This window comes from Macrobrachium rosenbergii, unplaced genomic scaffold (assembly GCF_040412425.1).
Source record: "Macrobrachium rosenbergii isolate ZJJX-2024 unplaced genomic scaffold, ASM4041242v1 13909, whole genome shotgun sequence".
NCBI lineage: Eukaryota > Metazoa > Arthropoda > Malacostraca > Decapoda > Palaemonidae > Macrobrachium > Macrobrachium rosenbergii.
In genome coordinates, this window is record NW_027100726.1 from 626,721 (window position 1) to 653,866 (window position 27,146).

At 46.3% G+C, this 27,146-nt stretch overlaps 1 long non-coding RNA gene and 1 pseudogene across 1 annotated transcript; both read left to right on the forward strand.

Moving 5' to 3' along the window:
• Positions 1-27,146, forward strand: part of LOC136838044 (zinc finger protein 420-like) — an 82,488-nt pseudogene that overhangs the window by 49,526 nt on the left and 5,816 nt on the right.
• Positions 23,897-27,072, forward strand: LOC136838045 (uncharacterized). The gene is made up of 2 exons (XR_010852844.1): positions 23,897-24,986; positions 26,189-27,072. It is a non-coding gene; the product is annotated as an uncharacterized lncRNA (long non-coding RNA).

Below are 27,146 nucleotides of genomic sequence, written 5' to 3' on the forward strand. Positions count from 1 at the left end.
CCTCGGGAGACTGCTTCACCCAGGCAAAAGCACTCTCTTCGACCCGGGCTGCCGTCACCACCGCGGGTTGGTGACCACTCCCGGCCGGCTGCCCCTGTTGGTTCTGCCAGCAAGGCCAGTGGGAGTGCCCTATCCTCCTCGCCTGTCCCCTCTACCTCCTGGGCTCCTTCCAGGGGGCATGAGTCAGACAGGAGGAACTCTGGCGAGTTGTCTCCCCAGAGTTCAACCTCAGGGGCGTACGTACCTGGCTCGGTCCTTGGTTCAGCCAGGTCTTACGCCCGCGTGGTGCAGGAAGGATCACGGGGGTCTGCCGAGGTTCTCCCTCCTGCAGGGAGAGTAGATTGGGAGGGCTGAACCCTGGAAGGACCCAAGGGTCCTCTCCCCCAGGATGCGGACACCCCCGAGATACAGAGGACGTTTGCTGAGGTTATTGCTCTGATTCGTCAGCACAACAACCTTGGGGAAGGGACCACGGCCTCGTCTGTGGATCGTCCGTCGTGCCAAGAAGGAACCCAAGGCTTCAGTGGGGCTGCCGTGGTCCACGCTTGCCGAGGGGGTCCTCGATCAAGTGAATGGTCTTGTGTCTGGGCAAGACAATTCGCTGAGATCGAACCGCTCTGACAAGCTTCTTTCCCCTCCTCTGCCTCGCAAAAAGTGCTTCTACGCTTCATCAGAGAGGGCATTGCCACCTAAACAGGTTGACCTGGACCTGGTTCGTCTAGATCCGGGTCTTACGTTGCAGCAACTTACTTCAGAGAGCATCTCCCTCTCTCAGCAAGAAGCCGCAACCCCGGAAGCCACCGCCATGGCGATCTTCCAGGCAGTCTCCTGGCTGGATCTGTGGTCTTTCACAGTATCGAAGGTAGCTGCTTCCTCGGGCGTTATTGTACTTGGAGAGGACTCCGCCTTTGGGAGACTGTGCCAGTCTGGGTGTAGGGCCATCTCCTACCTCGCCCACCAGACAGCAAACCTGTGGGCTAACCTGGTCCTTAAGCGAAGAGATGCCATTCTCTCTCTCTTCTCCAGGTCCGTGGGGCTTGAGTCGGCAATAACCCAGCGGTATGGACCATTGCTGGGTTCCACCTCTCTCTTCCCCAGAGACTTGGTGGATGCTGCGGTGGATAAGCACCGGGCCGATGACAGCGACCAGCTTGTCCACCAGGCAGTGGCCAAGACCTCTGGGTCTTCGCATTCCACTGCGGCCAGGCCTTCTGGTCAGGCTAGCACTTCCTCGGCCCCTAAGAAGTCTCAGTCTTTGAAGGGGTCCCGTGGAAACACCCAGCCTTCTTCCTCTAGAAAGGGTGGGTCTTCCTGCCCCTTTCAGCCCGCTTTCCAATCTGGAAAAGGGGGCAAGGGGAAGCAGAAGAAGGGGAAACGGTAGGGGCGGCGTTCCCCTCCAAATGGTGCCGAAGGTGGGGCCGTGCCTGTCGAGCCATTGGGCAACATGGCAGCGACACGGAGCGGAGACCTGGATAGTGGATGTCCTTCGGGAGGGATATCTACTACCCTTCGAGTCTCTGCCTCCCCTCACCTACCCTGCGGTCCATCTCCTCACATAAACCCCCTGTATTCGCAGGGGATGCGTTCCAGACCCCTCCGCAAATAGCTAAAATCTGCGAATACTTACAACCCCCCTCTAAAAATGCTTATACCTGTCTACCATGAAAGGTCAAACACCAAAGTATGCCTAAAAATAACAGCCTACTTCAAATATACATTAAACTATTACCCTATTACTTTATTAATCTTTGAAATGATACTCTTAATATAATTTGTGTGAACAGCCCTCCTACTCTTTCCTGTGCAGGAACAGTGTCGGACTGATAGTGGAATTAGAGAATTTGTCTTCCAAAGCTACCAAGTGAAGGAAGGAGAGGGGTGCCTCTCCCAACTCAAGAAGTCCCTTAGGGCTTCTGATGGCCAACCTTCTTCCACAGAGAAGGCTACGGGATTTCTCGCTAACAGTACTACAGGTACTGCAACTCTGGATCTGGCACGGGAGCAACTGCTGCCTGGGGTTCCATGGACCCCCAGTGCAACGGTGCTAGTCCTGGGAATCCTTCCTGGTCTGGTAAGGGTTCTGAGTCTATGGACCCAGACCCTACCAAGCAGAGAGAGTGAGTTTAGAGTGTGTGGCACTTACCCAACCCCTACCCACTCCCGTATACTTCCGTACAGGAACGGTGCAACGGTCCTGGATTGGTGACATTGGCCTACGTGTCCGCTCACCTAGGAAAGGCAAGAGGGGATACCCCATCCAGTCTTTTCTCCTGAAGAGACCCCTACTTCTAGGAAGACTGTAGCATTTCTTCGAGATGGCCCTCGTCCACATTCGCATGAATGGGAGCGCTCTTTCAGACCCATATGGCTGCCGTCAACGTGGTTTGACCACCTCCTACGGCCTTACTTGTTTGTCAGGGCTTCGGCCTCCTCAAGGCATGACAAGGGTGCTAGGTATCTCTCACCAGTCCCTCTATCTCCTCGGAGTTTGCTGGGAACCAGGGACAGGACAGAACCAATGTTGGGAACCGGGAATGTTCATTATCCCATTTCTTTCTGACTACAGAAGCTTATGCTCCAGGTTCGTGCTGCGAACCGGACCTGGGGTATGCTCGAGTGGTAGAGAGATTACCAGGGGACTCTGGCAGATGTTTGGAGATCGTCTGTTGGATACAGCAGTTTATGACTTTCAGGAGGAAACTATGGCTTTCCCGGAAGCAGGCTGTTCATCATTCATTGGAACTTTGGGGACATGTGAAGAAACCCAAAGTCTCGATGGCCTTGCCATGGTCGAGGTTGCCAAAGGGGTTGTGAACCACACCTCTCCACATGCTCCTGCCACAGGTTACCCTATAACCCTCCCTTCTGCTACTCGTGCCGCTCCCACCTGTAGCAGGGATCAGCTGTGAGCCTGCCGTCTTGAAAGGTGTTGAGGAAGAGAAGTTGCAATCATTGTCTTCATCTGCTGTTGCCTCCTCACCTTCTTCTTCGGATGCTCTCCAGCAGAAGAAGGAGGTTGCTTCTCCCCCCCCCTTCCCCCCAAGAAGTCCTGTCACAGGATTTCTAAGGGGCTGCCTGCCTCCACAGGGGAGGCAGAGGGATCTCTCATTGGCTCACCCGAGTCTCTGGACTTTGGGACCGTATCACATACCTCGCTGAGGTATCATGATTCAGGAGCTTGAGTGCATGGGTCTCCAAGTTTTGTGTACTCAGAACCAGTTCTGGGAATGCTTCTTCCGACGCTACTGCTGTGCCTGCCTCGTCCTGGGTTTCTTCGGACATTTGGGTAAAGGAAGCTCCTGTGGATCGTCCTGGATGTGATTCATGAGCTTTGAGTCACTCCGGGTACTCGGGTTTTGCCAAAACCTCGAGTACCACAAACCAGCACTGGAAAGACCTCTCCCATCTGGTTCAGGCACAGTATGAGAGGTGTCAAAGCATTCAGGTGCTTCACCTCCTACTAGCACTTCTTCAAGTACTTGGCCAAGTTCCCGACCAAGTGCTTCTGACCCCAGGGTTCAAACACTTGGAGATACAATGCAGAGGTTCCCTCACCAGTCGTCTTCCATCCAGGAGGCTTCAGCCTTGAAGAAGACTTGGGCACTTCGTGAGGTGCAGGCATTGTTGAAGGCGGTACTGTTAGTACCCATTAGGATATGTATTTCTGAATACATATCAGTCATTTTCTGGGGACAAGAGACAACTTCTCTACTTGACCGGGACTTGGCAGTCTAGTTCAAGTTTGAGAAGCTCTACCTCACACTCGAACAGAACACTTAGTGTCCTGTCATGCTGATGTTTCGGTCTCAGCCCCATATCAGCAGGTTCAGAGAAGAGTTTAGTTATTAATGTTACTAAGGAATAGACAGCTCGATAGTAACAAGTCCTTGTTCACCTGTCGCCCTTGGAGAAGCCAGGCCCTCAGGAACGGCTTCCCTTTGTTCCCTTCAGTGGAGAATGCAAGAATTCTTGCCTCTGATAAGGGATTCCCTGTTCCTTTCCATTCCTCCGGGAGGGAAGTGAATTGGAACTAGCCTGGTGACTAGACAACAGGGACTTCGTTGCGGTGCCTCTTCACACTCCCCTTCCTGTCATGCCCCTGTTCTCAGGTACATCAACCGAGGGAAGAGGTGCACATCTGGAAGATTTGCTGCTCTCAGGTGAGCGGAACCAGTATGCAAACATCTCCACACCAATATTTGAAACTCAGGACAGCTTCCTTAGCTTTTCCAGAAATTCAGGATCTTGGTAAACTACCCCCTGTGGTACGGATGAGTGTCAGTCCCCCTTCACCACGAAAGCAACTTCTGTCAACAGAATTGGGGTGGGGGGAACAGTGTATGAGTGGGCGGCTGCACATTCGGCAGAGTTGTTAGTCAGGCACATTCCGGGGAATCAGGTGACAGATTTGGCTCTGACAACCAGACATTAAGCAAGATTTCCCAATCTTTGGGGCCTCCCAGTGATAGATCAACACAACAGAAACTGTCAGTGTACAGTACTGTTCCATCTTTGCACTTCCACGGTTGTTGGTAAAACATATCCCAACTCATGGAGCAATCTTCAAGCCTCAGAAGTTCAAAAATGCCTCAGATAGTGTGCCCACAAGGGGTACCCTCTACATTGTCTTCCCTTGGTGTCATCCTTTTCCGTACCCTGCTGTCCAAGGCCTGCTGTGATTGGAAGAAGTTGAAGAAGAGGAATTAGAATTCATCGTTGTCATTGTCATGTGCTGTCACCTCCTCCCCTTCTTCCAAAGCTAGTAAGCAGAGGATGAAAAAGGCTGCCTTTCCCAGCTGTAAGAAGTCCCATAGGGCTTCTGATGACCAGCCCTCTTCCACGGAGAAGGCTACGGGGTTACTCGCTAGCGGTACTACCAGTACTGCTACTCCCATTGCCACCGGCACATGAGCAACCACTGCTGGGGGTTCCACGGACCCCTGGTGTGCTGGTACAACTCCCTGGAAGTCACCTTCCCAGGGCAGTAAGGGTCCCTAGGCCCAGCTGCTACCTTGCCCCAGCAAGAGATAGTGAGTAGCGAGCATGCAGGTACACACTCACCCCCTTCCCGTTCTCCTAAGGGAATGGTAAAAGGGTCCCGGAAAGGTGAAGTTGGCCTACCGATCCGCTCACCTGGGAAAGGCAAGATTCAGTCTTCTACTGTGAAGGCTTCAGCTTCTAAGAAGACTAGCACATCTTCGTGATAGCCCCTTCACATTCATGTGAATGGGACCACTCCCCAACCTGCACGGCCATCATCACCACGGGTTGACAACCGCCCACGGCCTTACTCACCTGCTGTGGCTTCGGCCCCAGTAAGTTTGGTTAGGATGTTAGGGATCTCTTACCTGTCCCCTCCACCTCCTTTGGGTTTTCAGGGAGCTGGACAGGCCTAGGGTTTGGGACCAGGACTGGTCATGCTCCCATCCCAGCCCAACCATGGAAGTTTATGCTCCAGCTTCGGTCCTCGGGCCAGACTGGTCGCATGCTCAAGAGGTAGAGAGTTGACCAGGGGGTTCTGGCAAGCGTCCCTATCCTGCAGAGGGAATAACCCAGGAAGACTGTACCTGTAAGGGCTTGAGGGCACTGTGCCCCAGGCTCTGACACCCCCAAGTTGCAGAGGAGTTTTTTGGAGATTTTCCATTTGATAAAGCAGTTTAACCATCTCGAGGAAGAGACCATGGCTTTCCCTGTGAACTGTTCTTCAGCCATTGAGGCTTTTTGGGGACCCCAAAAAGAACCCAGTCTTGATGGGCTTGCCTTGGTCACGACTTGCCGGAAGGGTCTTGGACCAGTTGAATTCTCTTGTGTCTCGGCAGGAGAACTCTCTTTGTTCTAGCCGATCTTGCAAGACACTTACTCAGTCTCTCACTTGCCAGAGGAGATACTGTAATAAAATCTGGCAGAGAGGCCTTGCTGACCAAACAGGTTGACCTGGACCTGGTTCGTCTGTGTCCGAGCCTGTTGCTGGACCGCCTCTGTGCAGTAGTTTCCCTTTTGCAGCAGGAGGCAGTGCCCATGGAATCTATCCAGTGTCCTGGATAGATCTCTGGTCCCTTACAGTGGCAAAGATTGCTTCCTCCCCTTTGGAGTCTTGTACTTCCGAGGAGGAAGCCACATTCAGGAGACTAACGTTATCTGGAGGTAGGGCCATCTCCTACCTAGCCTACCAGACAGCTAACCTGTGGGCAAACCTGGTGTTTTAGAGAAGAGACGCTGTGTTGTCTTAGGTCGCCATGTTTGTCGTTTCCACGCCGGCATTGGCACTCAGGAACGGACTGGTACTGGATTCCACTTCCCCTCTTTCCTAGAGAAGTGGATGCCACAGTGAACAGGCTAGGGATCGAAAGTAACGCCCTGCTTGTTTACCAAGCAGTGGCCAAGACCTCTGGGTCTTCATATGACACTGCAGCCTGCCTTTCTGGTCAGGGTGGATCTTCCTCTTCAGGTCCTAGGAAGTCCCAGACTTCCAAGGGTCAAGGGTCCACACAAGAACACCCAGTCTTCTTCTGCCCCAGCTAGGAAGTGTGCGTAGCAGTGCTCCGTTCAGCTCCCTGCCCGACCTGGGAAAGCAGGCAAGAGTAAGAAGGGGAAGGACACTGGTACGGCATCCCTTCCCCACCTGCTGCCACTGATGAGGGGGTACCTGCCGAGCCACTGGGCAACATGGCAGTGATACAGAGTGGAAACCATCGAGTTCCTTCCACCCCTCACCAACGTTCCTGTCTGCTTCCAGACTTATGTTCCTGGCTCACTGACAAACTTTGCTCTATGGGAAGAGATGAAGGCAGTGTTGAAGAAGGCGCTGTAGAAGTCGGGACAGATTGGTCTCGGGGGTGGGGGTTGGGGTGGTTTACAGCCATCTTTTTCTCGTAGAAGACGACAGGTGTGGAGACTGGTCATAGACCTTCCTCTCCTGAACCGATTCATTTGCCAGACTCGGTTCAAGATGTAAACAGTATGGTCAGTACTCAGTGTCATCAGGGAGTTTGACTTCATGCTTTCAGTGGACTTCGGGATGCATATTTTTGAATATCTGTACTCCAGCTGCTCCATTACAGACAGACTTCTCAAATTTTGTTGTGACCTGACAGTCCCGTTCGATTTCGAGAAATCCCATCTCACACTCAAGCAGAGCGTAAGTACCTGGGCATGCTGAATCTAGGGTCTACCCCTCAGAGTCAAGTATCAGAGTATCAGAGAGGCAACACAGTTATTCCTGTCGTAACAGGAACAACCAGCTCGGCAGTGACGACAGACACTTCCACATAAATAATCTGAAGCTCAAGGTGGCATTTTAGCCCGATGAGTTTCAGGATCGAATGATGGGGCACTCCATGGTGTTGATGAGCAACAGTTCCCTCATCACCACGATAGTAGCATGTCAATGAGCAGGGAAGGGGAACTGGTTCCCCTTCAGCTCTACATGTTGGCAGTACAGGTGCACGAATGGCAGTAGCGCACTCATTAGTGCCGTCAGCAAGGTACTGTACATTCTTGGGAACTGGAACATAGTGGGGTTAGGTGACAGGGACATGGCCCTTACACCCAGACATTGTGGAAGATTTCCAATCTTTGGGACCTCCCAACAATAGATTTCATTGCAACCAGGCACAACAGAAGCTGCCGGGCTCTGTTCCATCGTTCATGAACCATGGGCAATTATAGGAGACACCTTCCAACACCCGTGGGGCAATCTTGAGGTCTGCGCCTTTCCTCCGTTTTGGCTGATTGATCGGGTGATCAGTAGGGTCATGGTCACTCAGAATCACAGAATGACTCTGGTGGCTCCCAAATAGCCACATGCTGAGTGGTATCCAGACCTGGTAGCTCTACTGTCAGGTAGGAGCTATTCTGCAGCAGGTAGCGGACTTCCTCGTCCCTCCTCGCCGAGAGAGGCTTCTCTCTATCTCAGTTTGTCGAGATATAGAAGACAGTTGAACATCCCTCATGTTCAGCTGCCCTACCCAAGTCCTCTTTAAGGGCATCGATCTCCTTTCCTCATGAGAGGTCTACATGCTGATGAGTAGCTTCGAACAGTCTTGACCTCCCTTACGAGGGTCATTGGACAGGGACCTGACCCTCAAGACTGTGTTCCTGCTTGTCCTCCTTCCTTTGCTTTACATGACCAAGAAGTGAGGACATGGACAAGAGAGTTAGCAAGCCACATGGCCTTTGACGCTAGCACTCGAGGAGTAGGGATCTGTCATGCTTGAATTTGTCCCGGAATTCGTAGCAAAGACTCAGAATCCTTCAGTCCCTTACACCAGATTCAAGTCCCTCTCAGTCCCCTCCCTAAAGGACCTGGTCGGTAGTGATCATTACAAGATACTACTATATTGTGCCCAGTTAGAGTGCTGTGGTACCATATTAGAGGACTCAACATCTCAAATCTTAGTGTTGACAACGCTTCGTTAGTACTGGCCCAACTAAGAAAGAAGTGTTCAAAAACACTATTTCTTTCTGGCTTCGTGAGACAATCAAGTAAATGTACTCCACGTTTGACGAAGTAGAAAGGAGTATGTTCAGAGCAGACCTCACAAGGTTAGGGATGTTGGTCCTTCCCTTGCATTCAGGAAGGATCTGTCGGCTCCACAGGTACTAAGGGCAGGAGTATGGTCATGAAAAACCATATTTATGTCCTACCTTCGGGGACATTGCCCATGGGTCTATGGACAAATTTTCCTTGGGTCCTGTGGTGGTTGCTCAACAAGTTGTGTAGCTCACCCAGTTCCCTTAGAGGGACACTTAGCATCTTGCGTAAGGTGTTCTGTTGCAAAGAGAGACTGTGAGTGAGTAACTGGCCTCCTCCCTTTCTCTTTTTATACCCTTGCATAACTGTAATCTAAAAGACTGCCAGTTAACACGTTGACTGCTATGTGCTCCATATATGGTTCACAGGGGACTCTCTGAATGAGCGATGTGTACCCTATGTGGTGCACGTGCTAAGAATTATATATTTTTTTCAAGTATCCAAAATTGAATCAAATTGGGCTTTTTTATACCAAAATATTATTGTAATATATTGGAAATTAATTAAATTAAACTAGAACATTAACTAAACACTTTATTTAGCCTATTACTGAAAACAATCTTCATATGCTGGCAAAAGGGGCATATTTTTTTTTTAAATTCTTTCTTTCTTTCAGTAAAAAAATAGAAAACATTATCATTAGATCAACAAAAATGCTATCCTTTTAACCGTAGATTATATTTATATAAATTCAGTAGAAAAATAAATCAGTTTGGTAAACATTTTACTTCTGAAAAAAATTAATAGTGTCCTTTTCTTGGTGAAAAAATATCCATTTATATTTTGTATGATGAAGGAAATCATGTAGTATTTAGAGTACAAGTATAAAATTAATATTCTTTCTGTTTTGCTTAAGAAAAACAAATTAACTTTTCATCATATTGGGACAATGGGTAATTTGTATATCAGTCTATATATGTATGTGTGTATGTAATGCATGTATTTATGTATGTATGTATATATATATATATATATGGTTAGACACGTACAGAAAAATGGGCTACTGTATACAGATGGGCAGATACAGTACATGAATAAGAACTGCAGAAGACCTAAATAATTTACTTGTATATAAATACTTTTATTTATGCAAAATACAAATTCATATTGCCAAAAATACAGCCTGTATATGTTTCCTAATGTGTGTCTGTCTGTAACATGTATGTGCATCTTATATGTATTATATTCATGTTTATATATGTTCCTATATGAACATGTGTGTGTACTACAAATTTCATGTACACATGAAAACATACAAAGGTTATATATATATATATATATATATATATATATATATATATATATATATATATATATATATATATATATATATATATATATATATATATATATATATATATATATATATATATATATATATATATATATATATATATATATATATATATATATATATATATATATATATATATATATATATATATATATATATATATATATATATATATATATATATATATATATATATATATATATATATATATTATATATATATATATATATATATATATATATATATATATATATATATATATATATATATATATATATATATATATATATATATATATATATATATATATATATATATTGTGTGTGTGTGTGTGTGTGCATGTACATACATGTGTGTGTGTGTGCATGTGTGTCTGCAAAACACCAAATGACTAGTAAATCTGTTGTAAAATAACAATATATTGAAATTCTACACATTTTTCAGTTGACCACGTGGTACATATTGCTTACAGTAACGTGTGCAATCATTCAGGGCGATGTGTGCCTTTTAGAGTCACACTGAGTATGAGCCACGTCTGGTACACGTTGCATACGGTAATTCCCTAGATCAGTCTGAGCGATATGCACCATAACTGAACATCCACAGTGTGACCATATTTGGCACACAACGCCAGCAGAACTGTCTCTAATAGTTTTGGGCGACATGAGCCATATATGACCACATCTATTATGTCCATATTAGGTACACAACGCCTGTAATTAAGACTTTTGTTATGTCGGGCGAAGTGTACCACATAAAGTCGCGCTTTTTACACTGGCTGAGCACTCGGCTTACCTTAGGGATACACCATAACAACTCTCACGTCAATAGCTAGCTGGTTACTGATTTTATGAGGGTTTAAAGAGAACGCCCATTGGGCCGTTTCACAGCATTGCCAATCGCAGTCAACGTGTTAATATATGCAAGTCCTTTCCCTCCCTCTAGCAGGGGTAGAGAAGGAATGACAATAAAACAAAACCTGTTGGTTTTATTAGCCTTTTATTGTCTCCTACATTATGGGTTCATCCAAGCACATTTCAAATCAATGATGCTATGCATACCCATTAATTCGAAAGGCCCAGAAGTTTGGCAGTTGCACATAACATATGCCCAACAGGTCAGAGGCACATGACTCCTTCCTCTGCTTTACATGACCAGGAAGGAGGCCCAGGTAAGTCAAACTACCAGTCAGTTGAGAGATTTATGTAAAGATTTATGTAAAGACCAAAGTTTAAGAATTTGTATTTTTCGCAACGTATAAACCTGAAGGTCTTTACATAAATGGCCCACCTCAAGCCACCCCTCACTCTGCCACCTGGCACCTGGATCGAAAGGTAAAGTGAATGCATAACAACAGGGTGGGTGGGACTCCCATCCTACCGTCGATAGGTGACCACCTTGTTTAAAGTTAAATGGCCATTTTCCCAGCTCGCACTGCAAATATACCGATATGTAAAGACCCTCAGGTTTTTATGTTAGGTAAAATACAAATTCTTAAAAATTTGTCGTTTTTCCACCCTCGTAGCATTGAATACCAAAAGACATTTTACTGTATTAGTTTTTATTTATGTATATGTTACATTCATGTACATGTTGGTGGGCTGAACTTACATGTGGATACTGCCAAGTCTTAAACAGTGCATATGCAGGTACAGTAATTGAGGAAATACTGTAATTTGAAATTTTCTTAGGTATACAAACCAAAACCTTATATCATATCTGCCATCTCAACTACCCCTCTTTGTTCGTGAGGCCAAAAGAAGAAGTGCTTGGTGATGGCATGTGAGCGAGGGGAATTCCTTTACTCACTCTTCTTAACCACCACTGTTAACCCATTTCCAACTTGCACTGAAAGATACTCCTTCATAAAAAGCTCTGGTTTGTATGGCTCTGAAAAAAATGTGTCATATTTGAGGAAATGTAGTAGCACCTACCTTCCAAGACTGTCATCAGTGTTGCTGGTCTTCATAGATACTCAAGTGTTGTATCTACAGAACAATCCGTGTAACTAATTTGAAATCTTTCATCTCTTTTGAAATTTCTACTCAATTCACCTTTCCTATTTTTTTTTCTTATTGTCTCCTGCATCTGTGGATAATATGGTGTTATGTGTAACTGGATCGCATTCACATATAAGTAAGCATTTACTGTATACCCTTCCAGTTTTTACCCCACAAAATTTTATGCTGCTCTTTTGCATTTTCTGTTCTTGGTCTTTTATTTGTTGAAAATTATATATTCATAAGTAATACTGTAATGTTCAGCTAGGAAGGTTTACAGATGTGAGAGGGAGGGAGTCAATATTAACTGATAATCTGTTGTTGCCTCAGGAATGTTTTGATGCTGTGTCTGGACAACATTTGGTTTATTTTTATATATTAATTTTTATATAAGTGACTTACCCAGTAATTACATAGCTGTTAATTTTCAATGTATGGCAGCCTAATTTAAAATTTCACAGGTAGTGCTTCAATTGCTCTGTGTAGGTGTACAGGACTGCCCCCTAATGGCAATACTAGGAACGACTTAGCTAACCACCTCATTCTGTTTTCTGCTGTACGCTACTAAACATTGAGTGCTTACAGCAGCTTATTCTTATTTTTTGGTTATATCATTTTTTCTGGTCATATCACCAGACTTCATTATTATTTCACAACCACCGGAATGTGTATTTCATAGTCTTCAAGGAGAGAGCCTTCAGAATGATTCTTGTCTTCTTTATTATTACCTTGATTTAGATTCATCAACAAGCCGGTAATAGTTTGGTCTTAAGAGTAATTCTCGAATGTTACACCATTCCTTTAGGCCAAAACTTTTACATTTATGTTTTGCTTACTGGGCTTAGGCTACGTGCAAGTCGCCGGTAAATAATTGCCTTAAAAGTAATTCTTGAATGTTACACCATTCCATTAGGCCAAAAACTTTTGCATTCATGATTTATTTACCGGACATAGGCTGCACCCAGCTACTGGTAAGTGATTACCTTAAAAGTAATTCTTGGATGTTACGTCATTCCGTTGGGCCAGACTTTTGCTTTTAGGATTTGTTTACCGGCCACTGGCTATTCGCAAGCCGCCGGTAAGTAATTACCTTTAAAGTATTTCTTGAATGTAACGCCATTCCTTTAGGCCAAACATTTGCTAATTATTTTTTTGTGTATCGGGCCTAAGCATCTCGCAAGCCCTCCGGTAAATGATTTTAAAGTATTTCTTAAATGTCACACCATTCCTTCAGGCCAAAACATTTGTACAGTAGAGTGCTTTGTTTACCGGGCCTGGGCTGCTTATCACACTTTCCTTTGCAGAGAACTGAAAAGTTTAGTGGTTGGAACGTTGTAAGGGGAGAATGGTGCGAATGCTTGGCTGTGGTGAGCCTTAGGAGGAAACTTTCCTGACAGCCGAGTATCGGCTACCGGTTCTTGCTTCGGCAGTACTTTGGAATGTTACAGAGAAGGTTCGATTGGCCCCAGCATACAGGGTGTTTTTCCTGGTATCACACAATTGTGAACATTCCACATCTTTAGCTCCTAGCCTCCAGTGTTGGCCACTTGCATCCACTAGTGGTGGGCGTAATAGGTTACTGGATTTGATCACTAATTAGAGAATAAAAGCACATTGTTCAATAATATTAGAGTAGGGTTTGCTCTAACACTTTAATGGTAAAACTATTAGAGTTGGATTTGCTTTAATACCTTAATGCTAAAACTACTTTTTTATATTAATTTATTATTTATTTTAGAAGGTACACATACAGTACATTTGTTATCTTAAAATGCATACATGTCTGAACATATAAAATGCTAAGATACCAGGATTTTCTATGAAGATATGAAAAAGTAGTTAGTAATCGATTATTTTTCATGAAAATAATTGGTAACCCCTATTACCAAAAATCAGTGAAACGCCCACCACCAGCCTCCACCCACCTCCTGTTTCCTCCCACCACCACACGCACAGGAGCGACCGCCAATTCTTCCTTGCTACTAGCCCTCCTATATTATCCACTTGCTCTCACTTCCTTCCCATGCCTTTGCCAGCCTTCTATTTCGATCATCATGAATTTAACCATTACGTATAACAGTAAAGTGTTGTGCAGTGGAGGAGGTGGCTACTCATCCCCTAATGCTCCTAGACAAAGGTCCCTGTCCCACTCTCCCACACTGGGGAGAAGACATACTGTAGGTCCAAGGGAGGTAGGGGAGTTTAAATACGGGTGTCACCCTCTCAGTCGAGAGCCTGTCGCCGGTCCTGGGTATTGACAGACAGCCACTGGAAAGGCATCTTACTGATTGTGTAGTGGAGGAGGTGACTATCTGGCCCCTCGAATCCCCTAGACCTAAAGTCACTGTTCCGCTCCCCCAAGCTGGGGAGAAGATATACAGTGCTGGCAGTCGAAGGGAGTCCGAGGGGGTTGCCCCCTCAGTCAAGTCTGTAGTCTATACCCAGGTGTCCCCAGACAGCCACTGAAAAGGTGTCTTGATGGAGATGTCTGAAGAGACGGGGTATAAGGAGGTGTCCTTACTCTTGGAAACAACTGTCATCTTCTTTCAAAAAGCCCATCAGCTCCTCAAGTTGACGCTTAATCGGGGATAAAGCAGAGTCTTCCTGAGCCGATGAAGAAGAAAGAGGTGCTGAGCGCTAAGATGTTCGCTCCGAACGATCCATAGTTGGTGTCGAGCGGTCGGGTGCAGAAGTCTGAAGCAGCGAAGCGGGTGCCAAGCGAGCCGAAGAGAGTGCTTGGCAGATGGAGACGGGCGCTTACTCGAAGCTTCTTGTCATTTGGAGACCAAAATTGGATGCTCACAGATCTTCACCTCTTCCTCAAAACACAACCATTGTCACAGAGTCCTCTGTTTTGGGTTTCAGCCTCAACTCTCGGAATTTTCGAGCTTCTTTCCTTCTTCCAAGAGAGTTTTCAGACAGTATGGAAGTTTCCTTAGCTAGGAAACTTAGTGGATGCACCTCTGGGAACTTCGTTGTCCACCATTGTTAGTTAAGATTACGCATCATATGAGTCTTACTTTTTCATCCAGTTCCAAGGTTTGCAGCGCAAACAAGCACTGTAACATGTTTTTGTTTCATCATGCAATTACAATTACCCTTCTCTGCTTCCTGTCAAGAGGTAGGGAGGCTAGCTTCATCTCTCAGCCTTCCAACATTTTCGCTGTGGTTCCTTCTCTCACTCCTTCAGTTCGACTTCATGCCTGGATTCAACTTCCAGTCTCTTGGCACCAACCAGCTAGCACCGGGCACAGATTCCCGATTGCTCGCCCCCCTCTTCCAGAGCACTTGGCACCATTGGTGCTCGGCTTCCATTGCTGAGTGCGTAACACCTGCTCACAGGCTAATTTTTTCTTTATTAGAGGATTGTGTTTGACCTACAGAGTTGGTAACGGCTTGGTTTTGGACTAGGCCTGTGTTTTCTGTGGTGCCTAAATGTTCGTGGATTATGGACTTTGCTGCCCTTTTTTAAGCTTGCCAGATATAAGTTCTGTTCCACATTCAGCTCTGCATATGCTACAGGCTGTACGAGGTACTGTCATTCCACACGAGCTGCAGAATTGACAGCGAGTCCGCACTTTGTCTGCAGTTCACGCCGTGATCCTCCAACAACAAAAGAACTTTGGTGGGCAAATCAATCAAGTATTCTGGCAATGCTAATTTTTCAGAGCTCTTAAGGTTTGGCAGTCGTATCAAGCCGTCAGAAGAGTGTCCTTCCTTCTGAGCGGGCCTTCGATCCCCTGGTCTCTCAAGATGTGTGGAGTCTACGGGGCGAGACGACTTTGGGCCTGTCTGTCACTGCAAGGACTCTTTGCCTCCTCCCTTGGATTCTCTGGCCCCAAACTCTCTGGTATGGGCTACAGTTGCCATATACAGACCGATCCTTCTTGGTTTCCTTGCCTTACACATTCTAATGGTTCAGGGAAGCCGTAAATAAGTTTCAGGCTCATTGTAACTTTATGAGGACCCTCATAAACCATTCTGTCGTATGTAGAATGACTCCCGAATCTGCGACAGTTGTTGGTGGACCCTCCAGGTTCCTTCCCCAACTGTTTCTCCTCTGTCAGCCTCCTTCAAGAGATACCGCCAAAGATGGTCCGCTCTTGCCCAGACAGGCTTCAGGCGATCTATTGGCTTGTCAGTTGAAAAGATTTTGAGACGTGTCACAAAGACTATGGCAAGCAAACGTCAACCATTTAGCTTCTTCTACTAGACTAAGGGGTCAGTTTTCCATAACTTTTACCTCAAACACTTCATCTCTCCTTTTGAGACATCTGTAACCCAGTGGCAGTTTACCTTTTTTTGAGGAGGTCTAGGTTCTCTAGTACTCCTCCATTTACGAGTAGAGAGCTTAAATTCAGGTTTAAGCACAGGGACCTAGATTTATTCCTAATCTCCATCCCTCCTCAAGTCCTTTACCCATCCAAGCAAGGAAGAAATTGACTTGGATTGTTTGTTACCCTTGGGTATTTTAGTCAAGTTCAAGGTCCCATCCAAGACCTGGATCTGTTCTTTCTCCTTTTAGATCGTTATGGACTCCCTTGACTTCCAGGAGCACCCAACGTCTCATTATCTAACTGCCTGGCGCCCAGCTCCTATGGCACCAGCCACAGCCTGGCGCCAGCTCATGTTCCGAGTGTCTGCCAGCTCCCAAACTCCGAGCTCGCCTGGCGCCCAGCTCCTCTGGTGCCAGCTGCCAACTCATGCTCTGAGTGTCCGCCAGCTTCCAAGCTCGTAACTTACCCAGCACCCAGCTCCTCTGGTGCGAGCTAATGCTCCGAGTGTCCGCCGCCTCCTGACCCCCAAGCTTGCCTTGGTCCAACTCTTGCTACGCCCAGTAGTGCTCCCCAACTCAGAAGTAGTGGAGAGAGCTCTCTGTCCAGTTGGAGTTTTTTCAGAAATTCCCTGAGTTAAACCAGAAATCAGAGGACCTTTCATAACCTAGGGAGTTTTGGCAAGAACCCGTCTTCCTCTGTCTTAACGTGTTGTCCTCCATCTTTTTTTGGAGTGCATTATGCCTACTTTGAAGTGAAGCTAAGGACATAAGAACAGCCTCTACCTCCTAAGTTTTCAGATGCTATATGCTCTTCACGTCCATTCTACTATCGACCTACTGGAAGTGTAAGCGATCTTTGCTTCTCACTATTTTTATGAAAGCTTAAACGTGTCGAAATTTTCCAGTACCTTGAGACCATATTTAGTGACTGGCATGGCATCGCAGGAAGGAAGCGCAGGATGTTCTCCTGCTATCTCTTCATCTTTTCAGTAAGGTGCTGAGTTTGGAGAGCCAGGGTGTACAACATACCTGGAGCACCCACCACTCTCAGTGGATGGGTTGTGGTTTTATTTCAGTGTAGATGTCAGTGTCATCTGGTTGTTTTTGGTGCTGCACCCAGGGCAAGGGCAGGCACCTACCATGCTTTGCTAGCCATCAGAGCACTTCCCTAGCTGCAAAGTTCCCCTTAAGTAGGAGGCGACCCTTGGCACACGCCACTAAGAGCTGAATGAGCACCAACCAGTGGCAGTATCCACCTGCAGTAGCTCTCTTAACTGATAGGAAACAACAACCATTGTGTTCGATGCTAGCAACTTTTCTATTTCAAATTCATTACATGACTTAATGTTTTGGAGTAGAATATGTCCATGATCCCACCTCCTATCAATGTGGAATCAGCTGTGTAATTACTGGGTAAGTCACTTATACAAAAATGACATTTTTATAATAAAATAAAGTTTGTTCATGAGACTTACCTGTCAGATATATATATAGCTGTATTCTCTGAAGTCCGACAGAATTTCAAAAACTCACAGCACACGCAGTGGGGGCCAGGTGGTTAGTACCCATTCCTGCCGCTGGGAGGAGGGTATCAGGAACCATTCCCATTTTCTATTCAGATTTTCTCTGTCGCCGGTACTGTCAACATCTGTTTTCAGTACCTCCGTCTTTGGATTTCGTAAACTCGTTATTTTCCACTTAAGTATTCTATTTGACTTTTGGTTTTTTTTTTTTCTTTGGATTGTGGATTGGCATACGCTTTTGTGGACTGTTTTTGGATTTGCTTTTGATTGCTCTTTGGATGATGTCTGGATCTAGTTCTGCTAGCTTCAGAGTATGTTGTGTGAATGAGTGTAAGGTGAGGCTACCGAAAGCCAGTAGATCCTCACACTGTATGCATGAGGTGTAGGGGCAGGTTTGTGATATAAATGATCGCTGCAAGGAGTGTGAGACTTTGCCGGATGCAAGCTGGAAGGTGTATGATGCCTATGTACGCAAGTTGGAGCGTGATAGGATCAGGAGGTCTTCCTCCAGGAGTGCTAGTAAGAGTCAGGGTATTAATTCCTCTCCTGATAACCCTATTGTAGACGAGTATCACCTAACCCTGTGGTATTGCCTTGGGCGCTGAGGTTGTGTCTGTGGAGGGTATGGCCCTGACGGAGATTATGAACACCATCCGTGCTCTGGAATCGAAAGTGATTTCTCTTCAAAGTGCAGTTAAGTGTAGTGATCCCCCTAGTGTAGTGGAGGGGGCGTCAGATCGGCCCCATAACGCTTCTAGGCCTGGACCTCTGTCGGACTCCCAGGACTCAGGGAGAGGGCAAGTCGAAAGCCGCAAGAGGGTTACGGGGGCTTCCCACCGATCTGGCGTCCCTTCGGCAGGACCTGTTGATGCTTCCCAGGCTGCCAAGGATTGTGCGCGTGCACGTATCCTGAAGGACTGCTTCTCGTCCTCCGAGGCGTCCTCCCTTCGCAAGGGGTGGAACTCTCGGAAGGACTCTCGCCCGCTTAAGAGAAGCTTCAGAGAAGAGGACGCTTCATGTCCTCTTTCTCAAGGCGTATTTTCGTCTTCTTCTGAGTGTTTCGACGCTTTCCCGCCACAGAAGAGGACCAGGACGTCTTCAGAGGAGGAAGTTTTTGAGCGCCCCAGTCGCTCCAGGGAGAGAGCTGTTTTAGCTCCGGTGAGGAGGAAGAAGGCGTCCCCTCGCCCCTCGTCTTCTCACAGGATCAGCTCTTCCCCCGAGAAGGAGACCTCTCCATCCAAGAGGATTCTGCTGGACATGCAGCGTCAGTTGGCTTCTCTTCTTGCTGAGAGGGAAGCAGAGCCGCGTCGTCGACGCAAGGACTCGAGGCTGCCTGTCAAGAGGTCCAGGAAGTCCCCCTCTCCTGCGCCTCTTTCGTCTTCACCGTCACTTGCTTCGTCTCCCAGTCGTGCTCACCGCTCGCTGGATCGCCATCGTGACGCTCGGCTGCAGCGTGACACTCCACAAGCAGCTATCCTGGACGCTTCTGTAGCTGCTCGTCAGGATGCTCCTCTCGCTGCCGTGCAGGACGCTCGGATGGACGCTCGACAGGACGCTCATCAGGATGCCTCTTTGGTTGCTCGACGTGACGCTTCAGAGCAATCAAAGACTGCGGGGAAGCGAAGATCCCATCTGCGTGTTGGACCACAAGGCCTTCGTTCTCCCAAGGTCTTGGGAGACTCTCTGGTTTCTCCCATTGAAGAGGGGGAAGTCTCTTGTGAGTCGGAGCCTGCAGACCTTGAGCAGCCTCCTACTTCCTCGTCTACGGACTACCAGGTGTTGGCCAGTCTTCTCAAGGACTTGTTTGGCGACAAGTTCAAACCCTCGCTCCTCTCTCCTCCTTCCTTCGCAGTTAGCTTCGTCCAAGACGAGGAGAGCGCCGGGTTTGTTAAGATGACTTCGTCTCTGGCGACGAGGAAGGCCTTCAAGAAGGTTAACACCTGGATGGAGGAAAGGAAGACCCAAGGCAAGACTTCTTTTGCCCTGCCTCCGTCCAAGCTGAGCGGCAAGGCAGGTATGTGGTACGAGACCGGAGAGGACGTCAGTTCAAGAGTTCCTTCGTCGTCCCAGGGAGACTTCGCTAGCTTGGTCGACGCGCTTAGAAGGTCCCTCCTGTCTGCAGCCAAAGTGTCGTGGACTATGTCGGAGACGGATCACCATTTGAAGGGACTGTTTCGAACCATGGAGGTCTTCAATTTCCTGGAGTGGTGTTTGGGGGCTCTAGACGTCAAGATTAGAAGTCCCGACTCGATCAGCCTGGGGGAGCTGTCCAGCATGTTGAACTGCATGGACAAGGCCGTCAGGGATGGCTCTGAGGAACTGGCTTCCCACTTTTGTACGGGCCTCTTGAAGAAGAGGGCCTTGTACTGTAACTTTACAGCAAAGTCAGTTTCTCCGTTGCAGAGGGCAGAATTGCTGTTCGCCCCGTTGTCGAGCCATCTCTTCCCCCAGTCCTTGATCAAGGATCTCGCTGCCAGCTTGAAGGAGAAGGCCACTCAAGACCTCTTGGCCCACTCGTCAAGGCGCCCGGCAGTCCCTTTGACGTCGTCGTCGGGTCAGACCTCCAGGAAGCGGAAGCCCTATCGTGGAGGAGCTTCTTCCTCGAGATCGTCTCCCCGAGGAGGAGGTCTTTCCAGAGGCGGAGCCCCGCCTAAACCTAGGGGCAAGAAGTGACTTGCAGCGCCTCCAGACACCTGTAGGAGCCAGGCTTCTTTCGTTTGCGGGAGCCTGGAGAGCAAGAGGGGCGGACACCTGGTCCCTCGAAGTTATCGAGAGAGGATACAAGATCCCCTTTCTCGACACGCCACCTCTGTGCACGTCGCCCAGGGATCTGTCGCCCTCCTACCATCAAGAGAAGCAACAGATCCTTTTCGAGCTATTAGTGCAAATGCTCGAGAAAAGAGCTGTGGAGCAAGTCCTGGAGCTGGACTCCCCAGGATTCTACAACCGACTGTTCCTAGTTCCGAAGCAGTCGGGAGGATGGAGACCAGTCCTAGATGTCAGCAGACTGAACCGCTTCGTGGTGAAGGAGAAGTTCACGATGTTCTAGGAGCATTAAGACCAGGAGGTTGGATGGTCTCGCTGGACCTTCAGGACGCCTACTTTCACGTCCCCATACATCCCCAGTCGAGGAAGTACCTGAGGTTTGTACTCGGGGGACGGGTGTTCCAATTCAGAGCTCTTTGCTTCGGGCTAAGCACAGCCCCTATGATCTTCACGATCATCATGAAGAATGTGGCAAGATGGCTTCACTTAGCGGGCATACGAATCTCGCTTTACCTGGACGATTGGCTCATTCGAGCCTCTTCGCAGTCAAAGTGTCTGGAGGACCTGAAATCGACTTTGGAGTTGACGAAGTCCCTAGGACTTCTAGTAAACGTAGAAAAGTCCCATCTGATCCCGACGCAGTCCATCGTGTATCTGGGGATTCAGATGGATTCAGTGGCTTTTCAAGCTTTTCCATCCCAGGAACGACAGCAGCAATGCTTAGGAAAAGTCTCATCCTTCCTAGGGAAGGAAACATGCTCGGTGAGGGAATGGATGAGTTTGCTGGGGACCATTTCCTCGCTGGAGAAGTTTGTTTCCCTGGGAAGACTGCATCTCAGACCGCTCCAGTTTTTCCTGGCGGAAAACTGGATAGACAAGGAGGATCTAGAGGAGACCCTGAGGATCTCTCCCGTCGTCAGGGATCACCTGAGGTGGTGGCTCGACCCCTCGAGGTTGGCAGAAGGGGTTTCTCTACACCTTCAGAGCCCCGACCTAGTGTTGTTTTCTGACGCGTCCAGGGAGGGATGGGGAGCAACACTAGTGGGGGAGGAAGTGTCAGGCACCTGGAGAGGGGAACAGGTGTCCTGGCACATCAATCTCAAAGAGTTAGGGATGATTGTGCTGGCCCTGCAATTCTTCGAGAGCCAAGTATCAGGCCGAGTGATACAGGTAAACTCGGACAACACCACAGCCCTGGCATACCTCAAGAAACAGGGAGGAACTCGCTCCCGGTCCCTGTTTATCCTAGCGAAGGAAATCCTGCTTTGGGCCCATGCTCGGGGGATCACGATCCTTACGAGGTTCGTGGCAGGAGTGGAGAATGTCGGCAGCGTCAACTTCTGCCGACCGAGTGGACCCTTCACGAGGAGGTGTGTCAGGAGCTGTGGAGGTTATGGGGACGTCCCTTGTTGGCTCTCTTCGCGACGTCCAGGACAAAGAGGCTTCCTCTATACTGCTCTCCCGTACTAGATCCAGGAGCAGTAGCAGTAGATGCCCTCCTCTGGGATTGGAAGGGAATGGATCTCTACGCCTTTCCTCCCTTCAAGATTCTGGGGGAGGTCATCAGGAAGTTCGCAGTGTCGGAAGGGACGAGGATGACGTTGATCTCCCCCTTTTGGCCAGCGGCAGGGTGGTTCACAGAGGTCATGGCCTTCCTGGTGGACTTCCCAAGAACGCTTCCCCTGAGAGTCGATCTGCTCAGGCAGCCCCACTTCGAAAGGTACCACAAAAACCTCCCCGCTCTGAGTCTGACTGCATTCAGACTATCACGAAGTTGGCGAGAGCGAGGGGTTTTTCAAGAGCAGTGGCAAGGACTATCGCCAGCGCCAGGAGACCCTCCTCCAATGTGGTATACCAATCAAAGTGGGCCAATTTCAGGAAATGGTGCAGAAGCAAGGGGATTTCCTCAACCACGACCTCTGTGCACGAGATAGCAGACTTCCTGCTTCATCTTAGGGAGAAGGAAAAGCTGGCAGTCTCGACAATTAAAGGATATAGAAGTATGCTGTCGGCAGTCTTCAGACATAGAGGTCTAGACTTAGCCGACAACAAGGATCTTCACGATCTCTTGAGGTCCTTTGAGACTGCTAAGGTACCTCAGCCAAGGACGCCTTCCTGGAACCTGGATGTCGTCCTGAAATTTTTGATGTCGGATACATTCGAGCCTCTTCATTCGGCATCGCTCAAGAATGTGACAAGGAAGGCTGTTTTCCTAACTGCTCTGGCGACGGCGAAGAGAGTTAGTGAAGTTCAAGCCATCAGCAAGCACATAGGGTTAGAAGTTTCTCGCCAAGAACGAGAATCCTTCTACCCCTTGGCCCAAGAGTTTTGAGATCAAGGGTATGGCAGAAATTCTTGGGCAAGAATCAGAGAGAGTCCTGTGCCCTGTCAGGGCTCTCAAATTCTACCTAGACAGGACGAAAGGAAGTCGAGGCCCGTCGGACAATCTGTGGTGTTCTGTCAAAAGGCCGGACTTGCCGTGCCGATGTCCAAGAATGCTCTGGCATTCTTTTTAAGAAGCACGATCAAGGAGGCTCATTCTACCTGCCAAGACAGCGACATGAGACTTCTGAAAGTCAAGGCTCACGAAGTGGGAGCCATTGCGACCTCTGTGGCTTTCCAGAAGAACATGTCCCTTAGCGATCTTCTGGGTACCACCTTCTGGCGAAGCAGTTCGGTGTTAAACTTCACATTACTTATGGGACGTGAAGACAACATTTGAAAGACTGCCATTCGCTAGGACCATACGTTTCCATGAGACACAGTTTTGGGGGCAGAGAGCGATACTCATCCTATCCTTTAGAGGTTAGGAAGTATTTTTTAATCTTGATTTTGTGTTTTATGGTTGTTGGGTTGGCCACCGGAGGTGGACGTCCCAGTCGTTAGCTTATGTTAGGTTTAATGACTTAGATAGACTCAGTCAGGTGGTTGGTTGTTGCTCCTTTTGCCCTCACAGTATGGTCTTATGATCTAGTCCCATTGTGGTCACGCCCCCGTGGACAGATCATCTAGAACTCACCAGCTATATAGGTCACTACCTTGCTGGAGACTCTAGTAAAGCAGAAGCAGGCGTGGGTGACAGTATCACGAAGTCAGTTATGCTAACAGGTAAGGAACCAAGGCGTCAATCGCCTACATATATTTGTTTCCTAAATCCTATTCTGTCTCTTCCCACCTCCAATGGTGGGATTCAGCTATATATATATATCTGACAGGTAAGTCTCATGAACAAAATGATATTTTAATTATAAAATAAAGTTTGTTCATACTTACCTGGCAGATATATATAATCATAGTGCCCACCCACCTCCCCACAGGAGACAGTGGCACTAGAAAATCTGAATAGAAAATGGGTATGGTTCCTGATACCCTCCTCCCAGCGGCGGGAATGGGTACTAACCACCTGGCCCCACTGCGTGTGCCGTGAGTTTTTGAAATTCTGTCGGACTTCGGAGAATACAGATATATATATATCTGCCAGGTAAGTATGAACAAACTTTATTTTATCATTAAAATATCATTTTTATACAACCTTACCTAGTAATGACATGATCAGAGCCCTCCCTCATCCCCTGTGATGGACATCAGGCATAAAACAGAATGAGGTGGTTAGCTAAGTCGTAACTAGTATTGCCATTAGGGGGCGGTACTGTGCAACTACACTGAGCAATCAAAGCGCTATCCATGAAATTTGAACTTAGGCTGCCGTACGGGGAAAACTAATATCTATGTAATTACTGTGTAAGTATATATAAAACTTTATTTTATTATAAAAATGTCATGTATGGACAGTACTATCAGATGCACCCCTTGTTAATTGGCCTGAGACCTTTATAGGAACCTGAATTAAATTTATTTTGCTTCTTCAGTTCTGGCATTATGTATCGTAACTCTGTGTTGCATTCTTTGATTTCAGATTCTCCCTCAGAAGAACCTTCCTTCCTTCCTTCGTCAGTTTTGAGCAGCATCAAGATTTTGGGAATGCTTGTGTGTTCGATGGTACTACATGTAGCATTACCGATAGTTCTTAAAGTGTAATGCCGGCCATACACTATCCGGTACACCTGACAGGTACGCCTGAATAGTCACGCCGGACAGGTATACCTGATACCGGAGGAGCACACACACTCTTCAGGCATACCTGTCAAGTCTGTCAGTTCAACATGGATTTTCGAGAAGACGAGTTGCACTTGCTTGCCTTATTAGCGCTAGCTTATGTGAATAATAAGCAGAGACGAAAAAAACGAAAACAATGGTGTAAAAAATGGATGGAAAGAAGTAATAAATTTACTCATATCAATCTTCTTAACGAATTGAGAGATGAACCATCTGATTTTAGCAATTATCTGCGAATGAATGAATCAGTGTACAACGAGTTGCTGTTACTTATATCCCCTTGATTAAGAAGAAAGATACGCAAATGAGATTAGCTATATCCCCACACGAAAGGCTGACAGCAACTTTGAGATACTTAGCAACTGGACAATTGTATGAGTCTCTCAAATATTCAACTAGGATTTCACCACAAGCTCTTGGACGAATTATTCCTGAAACATGTGAGGCTTTGTATAAAGTTCTGCAGAAATACATTAAGGTTTGTCTTTTTTTTTTTTCATCATAAATACATTAAGGTTTGCCTTTTTTTTTCATCATATTTTTAAACTGAAGAATAGAATGTTTCAAAAAGCAATAAACCTTGCAATTAAATATTAAAGAAGGAAGAAATCAAAATCATCTTTAAATATACTTTCTTAGTATTTATTATCATACTTGCTCATTCAAAATTAAAACACCTTTCAAGAAATAAAAAATAAGGAAAAATATAACTTCCAATTTGAATGTACCTAAACATTCCATTATCATAGTTTCTGCTTCAAAAGAAAGACACATATCAAGAAATAATTGAGAAGGAAAAATATAAAGACAAATTTTAATATCCCTAAAACATGTTTCTTATTTCCATATACACTCATTCAAATCCTGAGGTGAAACTTGAAATAAACGTTGCAGCCGATTCTGTATTGTTATGAGAAGTGGTGTTTTGTTCTTCTTGTGGACTTGGTGTGGAAACTGGTGTATAATGTTGTGGACTTGGTGTAGGAACTGGTGTATAATGTTGTGGACTTCGTGTAGGAACTGGTGCATAATGTTGTGGACTTGGTGTAGGAACTGGTGCATAATGTTGTGGACTTGGTGTTGGAACTGTAATGTTGTGGACTTGGTGTAGGAACCGCTGAATAATGTTGTGGACTTGGTGTGGTTACTGCTGTATAATGTTGTTGACTTGGAGTAGGAACTGGTGTATAATGTTGTGGACTTGGTGTGAGAACTTGGTTGTTCAGAGCGCACATTTCTGCTTCAAATAGTAAGTCATTAATTCTTTTTTTCGAACATGATGTGCAGGCGTTTGTCTTTAATCCCCTCATTTTCATAGTTACTGTTCTTCCCAAGAGCTCATAAACAGTCAAGTTGTGGTTTGGGTTGTTTGAAATGATCACTAACAGTGGACAATATTTCAGCTGACATATCATCATTGGATTTCTTCTTCTTACTGGGCCCAGGTCGTGAAATTTGAGTCGATGGTGTCACGTTGATTCTGTTCCCGCTCCTCTTCTTCTGAGACATTTGGTGTCAAATAGTTTTCCTCAGGACATGAGGCATCAAAGTTGACCTGAAACAAACAAACAAAAAATATATTACTCATTATTTAATAGACTATTCATGTTAAAAATTATTTACAATTATATTTGTTAGTGTAAAGTGACTGTACATTATATAATGCATTTGTTTTTTCAGTTTCCCAGCTCTCAAGATGATTGGAAGGAAATATCAAAGGATTTTGAGACTCGATGGCAATTCACACACTGCATAGGCGCCATGGATGGCAAACATATTGACATAATTCCCCTAGAAATTCTGGCTCTTATTTTTTCAACTACAAAGGTAGACATAGTATGGTTCTCCTTGCAATTGTGGATGCAAACTACAGATTTCTCCTAGTGGATTTCGAACTAACGGCCGTGTATCCGACGGTGTACTCCAAAATACTCGTTTTTATGAAAAGTTAGTGGAGAAAAAGTACACATTCCCCAGGATGATGACGTCAGTGAAAAGTTCAAAAATGTCCCCTATGTTTTTGTTGCTGACGGCGTTCCGCTGACAACTGAAATTTTGAAGCCATTTAGACAGGCAAATCTTGATTCTGCAAAAAGAGAGGTGTTCAACTATCGTTTATCCCGTGAAAGGCATATAGTTGAAAACGTCTTTGGTATTCTTTCATCTAGATTTCGCATTTTTCATACACAATAAATCTAGAACCACACAATATTGAAAAGGTTGTGATGGCAGCTTGTGCTCTTCATAATTTTTGATGGATAAACAGCCTACAGTATATGCCCCTGCAAGTTGTTTGTATCGAGAAAATTCTGAAGATGGAAATCTTTTGTCTAGCGGCTGCGATAGTGCAGATTCTAATATGAACCCTCTGCAATCCTTTAATCCAGGAAGGACTTGTAAAAATGCCAAAGAAGTGAGAGAACATTTTATGGATTACTTCATGGACGAAGGGGAAAGTGGCATGGCAAAATAATCACATATTAAGGAACAAACAGTGCTGATGTGTTGCAGTTATAAATGGGAAAGGCATTCTAAACTAAATATTTGAATAAATATTGTCAAAAGAATAGTTCTCTTTTTCTTACCTCATCATTGTCATCTTCGGAGAGAAATTTGAGACCGTTGATCTAGCATTATC